The sequence below is a fragment of the Cupressus sempervirens genome, chromosome 6 (genome assembly GCF_028749045.1).
Source record: "Cupressus sempervirens isolate cs-2001-9-10 chromosome 6, ASM2874904v1, whole genome shotgun sequence".
NCBI lineage: Eukaryota > Viridiplantae > Streptophyta > Pinopsida > Cupressales > Cupressaceae > Cupressus > Cupressus sempervirens.
The window spans coordinates 43,023,319-43,030,832 of record NC_143123.1 but is presented as its reverse complement, the minus strand read 5'-3'; the positions used below and the strand labels follow the sequence as shown (position 1 = coordinate 43,030,832).

Here is a 7,514-nt window from a genome sequence, read left to right as displayed (position 1 = left end):
GATCAAATTAATTATAGTTGGGATTGCTGGTTGAAATGATAAAATAGAAACAAGCAAAAAAAAATTCAAATGCTCACCAATGTTGATAGTTAATTGTTCTCAAAGAGTGTTTATCAGCTGTGCTCTTTGTCAGGTGTCTGATAAAGAAAACTGAGGCACTTGAGGTGACCTGAGACCCTGCCTGCACTCTTTCTCGAGTTTGGACGCTGCTGTACGATAGTGTCCTTTTGAGTGTGATAGTGTCTTCTTTCATGCAATAGGGGAAATTTAATTGCTGTCTAAAAAAATTCTGGTATCTGTATACAAACATGCCAAAACAAAGCATCCTGAATATCAATAGTGGTTTGTTTTTTTCCATTTTTAAGTTTTCTTGATTGCTGATTGGTCCATTTGTGCAAAAAGTACTATAATGGCTATTGGGGGGTCTTAGTGGCGAACATTTTTAAATGACACTTTTAGACCACCACGCACTACGAATTTTACAAAGAGCTCCATAAATGTGGGAAAGCCAAAATATTAGCTTTAAGCTTTTCAGTTTTCCCTCACCTACAGAGGTTCACCGAAAAAATTGGCAAATTTCAACATATGGATTAAGAACTGTAGATGTATGAAGTTAGCCTAAACAACTACTAGATCGTTTTCCCTAATTGCACTGTGCAATCTATCCTACACTGAATCTAGTTTCCACTGGTACTTGCAATATCTAGGCTTGGGGGTGTCATATTCACCTTTAGAGGACTTTTACGAGGGAAAATTTGCAGCTTTCCTGTTGTCAGTTAATTCTCATTAGACTATTCGAAAAGATTAGAGTTCTTTGGAGATATGATTATTGCAGTTTTGTACTGGACAACGAGCCCTTTTAGTGGCAGATTTGGTGTAGTGTTTTTGGTTTTTTTCCTTGGACTTGTGGTCTCTTTTTTGTTGATCCTGCAAATATTCAAATCACTTTCATTCGGCTACAGCTCTACAACTTACATCTGACTATGCAAAAGGAGGGGGTAAATGAATCCATGATCAACCATGTCAGCACTTTCAGAGGGGGCGATTGAATCCATGATCAACCAGTCAGCATTTTTCATCAAAGTTGAGGAAGTTTCCTCTTTGGTTGGGAGATTGTATATGTAAGTTCATCCCTTAGCTGACCTTTCTAGGCCACTGCCTCATATGGTTTATACCTATTCATGTTTGGAATTGTGCCAGCAAATTTAAACTATATAAGGCTACCTGCCAGCCAGTACACAAGATTGCTGGCTTCCATGCCAAATTTGTCAATTAATTATGTGGAATAATAAGCTTTGGTTGACTCTTGCTGAAGATGGTGATTATCCTTTGAACAGGACTGATGTTTTGGCTTGTTTTGATATTTGCACCATATTTTAGGCTACAAGCATTGGATTCTATTGATGCTGGCGCACAATGGACAGTGGAAGCTCCATACCAGGAGAAAGTGTTTTGAAAAAAAAAAAGGTTGTATTTGTGGAGTTTTGCTAAGTCCTTTAGATGATTTTCCCTTTGGTTAAGATTGTATTCTTTGTCTGTCTTTTGAGCTACCCAGTTTCAGGTCTGAAGCATTTTTGAAAAAAAAACATGAAGTGGGTCTGTATCTCACAATTTGTTGATAAAAATAATTATCACATTATATTTATTTAATAAAAGTTTATATATAATATTATTAAATTTAATAGAACAATTGGATTGAGAATAATATTGACATTATAATGAGGCACATTCATAAATGAACACAATTAAAAATATATATAATGGTGTCATGCAAAACATTCATACATTAGTTGTTGACTGACTAAAACTTGCACACATTTCTATTTACGCATTCATAAAAAGTTCAACTGCATATAATGGTGTCATGCAAAAATATTCATACACTATTTGTAAACTATAACTAAAACTGGCACACATCTCTATTTATGCATTCATAAAAGTTTGGCATAAATTTTGATAAAAGATCAGACAACTCTATTTAAAAGTGAATCTCATTTTTATTATATTATACAAACCTATAATTAGGGCATGACACGCTCTCAAAGGTCTTCGATATAAAGTTGACATTGAAACTTTTCTCTATATAAAACTATAAAATCCACCTTATCTTATACCCTTGTACTACTAAATCAAACAAGATTTTTTTCTTACCATGTCAAATAGGGGTTACTCTAAGTTATAATCAAATATATTAAATATACCGTGCAACTTAATAAAATATTCAAAGTCGTCAATACTAATGTATAATGGTTTACAAACACATATAGATATGTCTTTGATTACATGCAAATAGGGATTCTCATTTCTAGTCCAACTTGTAAGAAGGTTATGAGCATCTTGTTGGTATTTAGAGAGATTCTGATTTATTTACTTCTTTTATTTAATTCTTAAATTAGTACTTTTCTAAACTCAATATTTTAATTTATATCAATATAATTGATCTATATATATTTATATAAAATAATAATTTTCTTCTTTACAATAATAAGGATATTATATTACTTCTTTCAATATTAGATCATGACATATATTATTAAGTCGAGAGGCTTAGGCTTTCTACAGTGGCAACAATCTTCAATGTAAACATTTTTCATTCTGGAAAAAAATTGACATTCATTTGCATGTCACAAAAACAAAATAGAAGTAGATTAAATATAATTATAATTAAAATTGTGAAAATTGTAAAGAGGAAATGGAAGTAAAAATGAGGCAGATCAGGAGTCTCAAATCATTTCCTCACGCCTCTTAGACTTACATAAATATGTGATGATGAAAATTATGGAATTATCAAAATAGGTGCATGGAGAAGGATATCTTTGGACTTATATATATATATATATATATATATATATATATATATATATATAAGCTAGTTATTTAAGTTTTCTTAAGATAAACTAGCACTTGCACCATAGGAGGTGCAAGGGAACAACCAAAGGCAACTTTGAATTTGATAATTGTTAACTTTTTAGAGTTTAGATCTTTTGAAAATATTTAAATGATTGAACTAATTAAAATTATTTTTTAAATCTAAAGGTTTTCTCATTTGTGATCAATATGTAAACATTGATTCATTGATCAAAGTCTGTGTTGGAGTATTTTTATTGTACAACTTTGAAGGAAACATTATTATATAACTAGAATGAGATTTTGTTTCATAAAATAATATTGGAAAAGTATCATTTGGATTTGTGATATTTTATGTTGACATGTCCAATTAATAAATATTAATTTAATATCAATACATTTATCATAGTATTTGGAATGCAATTTCAAAATTATAATATTTGGGTCCACTACATTGTATGTTACCATCAAATATAAATCCAAACATATTTATTGTTAGCTAGTAGGTTATGCAATAATCCTAAATCTTAAAGTAATAATTTGTATTTAAATTTGAATTGAATACACATAATATTTGTCATTATGCAATAAGAAGTTTGTTAACAACTATATTAAAATATGTTATTGTACCCAATATTTGTAGAATGTATCAATTAAGACTACATTTTTCAAATTCACACAATCTCTTTTTTCTTACATATTTGTGCAGCCCCAAGACTTTGATGGATAAACACGCTACAAAGACAAGGACAATAAAAAGTAAAGCCACTCCTTGTTCTTGCTCCAACATCAATAGTTGTATTTGTAGAATATATCAATTAGGACTACATTTCTTAAAATCACACAATCTCTTTTTTCTTACATATTTATGCATCCCCAAGGCTTGGATGGATAAATATGAGTTGGGAAAGCATGGGAAGAAAGAAGTACCTACATTAACGAAAAATCAAGAAAGTTCAATAATTGTGGCGTAGAATGAAAAACTAAATGGTTGTAGAAATGAGAGAAGAGTGTAGTGGTAGTTCTATAATGTATAATATTCAACAAGCCCAAAGTGTAGATTAGTAATGCCATTATCTAACTATAATTTCATAGATCAAGAGGTGGATTGCATTTGTCGTTCCATTAGAGGAGTTGAATTGATCATTCATTTTAGTGTGTGAATGTGAATTAAGCATTCTTCTTTGTCGAGAGCATGGTCTGAAATCTATTGTCATAGTAAGCTACATAGTTTGGTCACTCCTAATATCAAACTAGATTATATCTTGCTACTAGAAAGACATCTGTAAGCCTAAGGATGATATTACTTCAGCTTCCACATGGCATTGCTCTACTACCAGTTAGGTATCCAAAACCCTGATAGAGTTACTTGTGTTATCTTTTCTCAACCTTTCCTTTTTAGTTAGTTGTGTTGTTATGCAAACATTTGAGTCATTTCCAGGTCGGAAACCATTGTTTTGTAAAAGAATGACCTTTTGATTTTTCACTTAGTATGATTTTGTAGATCAATGACACACTAGCTCAGATAAGAATTTATGGTGCATTTCTTTGAAGATGTAATGAAAATATTTATTGGTTATTGCCTTAATTTTGTCAATCGCCTAAAAAACGTTTCTTCTCATGAAATGTGTATTTTGGCTAAATGAGAGTGTCTAGTTACCTGATTTGGAAGAGCTTGTACTTAGTATTTTGTTTGTAGTAGTCACTATTAGGTAATGGGCATGTGTAGGATCGTGTTCAACCAAACTATGGCCTTAAGTGGTAGTGAAAAACCAACAAATCAGGGTTATGTCAACTTGACACATAATTTTAAAGTGGTTATGGACTTTATATCAAAAAGTTGTAAGAAAATAATCTGTAGGAAATTGAATGTAGTTTCTAAACTACTAGGCCTTATCTAGAGAAAAAAATAATTGATTGGTCAAAAGTTTAGATTTTAATGCAGTACTATGTAAATTTCAAGGCAAAAATAAAAAGTAGGTGTATGTCTGACCACCTTAATCAAAATCAAATGATAATATTTTTTTAATATAATTATAGATATAAAAAATAGACTCATGCCCGGATGTGACGCATATTTTTGGGTATTTTTATCCAAATAAATAATTAAATATGAATTTTCTACTAAAACTTTTTCAAAAAAAAAAAACTCTTGTGTCTAACCACCTTATCTAATAGAAAATTTTACCAATTTTTTTTTTTTTTTTTTTTTCTTATACTAGGCTAAGCATAGAATGTGACGCAACTTTTGGATTTTAAAAATGTTATATCGTTTGAAAGTTATAGCTATTTTTCGATCAGTATGTCAATCAACACTTTACAATAATCTTCATTGAAAATTAACTAATAAACACTTATCAAACTCAGAATTTGACAACAATTATATCGATGGAATCTCGAGAGTGGTATAAAAAAACCCTTTTCATTTCATTCAATTTCGATGAAAATAACATTGTCAGATGGCTACCCGAACCCTGAGTGTCAATGAAACTCTTTTCAAATATGTTTTTTGGGTTGACCGAATAGGGTTGGTAAATACTAAGCCTAATCGGATATCCAATTTAAAATTGGATATCTAATCACTACCAGGAGTTTTCAATACCAATTTAAAGGAAAATTTGAGAGGGGAGATTTTTTTCAATTTTAAATTTGGAGGGAGGGAAATTTGAGAGAAAATACAATTAAGAGGGAAACTTTAGATTGTTTTAGAGGGAAATTTATTTCAGGAAAGTGTGGACATTGATATTATTATTATTATATATTATTATAATTAGTATTATATTATAGTAATATGTATGATTATTATTATTAAATATAATATAGTTATAAACATAATTATTAGTATTATAACTAAATATAGTATAGTAATATATATGATATATATTATTATTATTAAATATATATAGTAATATTATATGACTAAATTATTAGATATAATAATGTATATGGTTATTATTATTATTAAATCTATAATCTAGTAACATATATGATTATTATTGTTATATAATCTAATAATATATTATTATTATATTAAAATATACAATATTATATAATTATTAAATATAATATTGTCATAAAATGCCTCATTTCGACGCATTTCATGACAAAATATGTCCCTAGGGCCTCTAGTGATCCCTTTCAACGCATTCCCAATGGGTCCCTAAGGTACCTAGGGATATACATTGTCATGGAATGTGTTGAAAGGGGTCATAGATCATCCTATGAACCCCTTCGACCCATATAAATGATTCTAATATGTCCCTAGGGGTCCTAGGACCCCTAGGGACATATGTTGTCATAGAATGTGTCAAAAGGAGACATAGGTCATTCTATGACCCCCTTCGAACCATATAAATGATTCTAATATGTCCCTAAGGGTCCTAGGACCCCTAGGGACATATGTCATCATGAAATGTCTCAAAAGGGGTCATAGGTCATCCTATGGCCTCCTTTGACCCATATAAATGATTATAATATGCCCCTAGGGGTCCTAGGACCCCTAGAGACATATGTCGTCATGGAATGTGTCGAAATGGGTCATAGGTCATCTTATGACCCCTTTCGACCCATATAAGTGATTATAATATGTCCCTATGGGTCGTAGGACCCCTAAGGACATATGTCATCATGGAATGTGTCGAAAGGGGTCATAGCTCATCCTATGACCCCCTTCAACCCATATAAACAATAGTAATATGTCCTTAGGGGTCCTACTACCCCTAGCGACATATGTCATCATAGAATGTGTCGAAAGGGGTCATAGGTCATCCTATGATCCCTTTCGACCCATATAAATGATTCTAATATGTCCCCTAGGGACATATGTCATCATGGAATGCATTGAAAGGGGTCATAGGTCATCCTCTGACCCCTTTCGACCCATATAAACAATTATAACATGTCCCTAGGGGTCTTAGGACCCCTACCGACATATGTCATCATGCAATGTGTCAAAAGGGGTCATAGGTCATCTTGTGACCCCTTTCGACCCATATAAACAATTTTAATATGTCCCTAGGGGTCATAGGAACCCTAGAGACATATGTCATCATGGAATGTGTCGAAAGGCTTCATAGGTCATCCTATGACCCCTTTTAACCCATATAAACAATTTTAATATGTCCCTAGGGGTCCTAGGATCCCTAGGGACATATGTCATCATGGAATGTGTTGAAAGGGGTCATAGGTCATCTTATGACCCCCTTCGACCCATATAAACAATTTTAATATGTCCCTAGGGGTCCTAGGAACCCTAGGGACATATGTCATCATGGAATGTGTCGAAAGGGATCATAGGTCATCCTATGACCCCCTTCGACCCATATAAATGATTGTAATATCTCCCTAGGGGTCCTAGGACCCATAGAGACATATGTCATCATGGAATGTATCAAAAGGGGTCATAGGTCATCCTATGACCCACTTCGACCCATATAAACGATTATAATATGTCCCTAGTGGTATATGTCATCATGGAATGTGTCAAAACGGGCCATAAGTCATCCTATGACCCCTTTCGACCCATATAAACAATTCTAATATGTCCCTACGGGTCCTAGGACCCCTAGGGACATATGTCATCATGGAATGTATCGAAAGGGGTGACCCCCTTCAACCCATATAAATGATTATAATATGTCCATAGGGGTCCTCGGACCCCTAGGTAC

At 32.3% G+C, this 7,514-nt stretch overlaps 1 long non-coding RNA gene across 1 annotated transcript; it reads left to right on the top strand.

Moving 5' to 3' along the window:
• Positions 1-463: 463 nt before the first annotated feature.
• On the top strand, positions 464-1,655 carry LOC149551025 (uncharacterized). Its single transcript, XR_016352653.1, has 2 exons — positions 464-1,121; positions 1,381-1,655. It is a non-coding gene; the product is annotated as an uncharacterized LOC149551025 (long non-coding RNA).
• Positions 1,656-7,514: the final 5,859 nt, after the last annotated feature.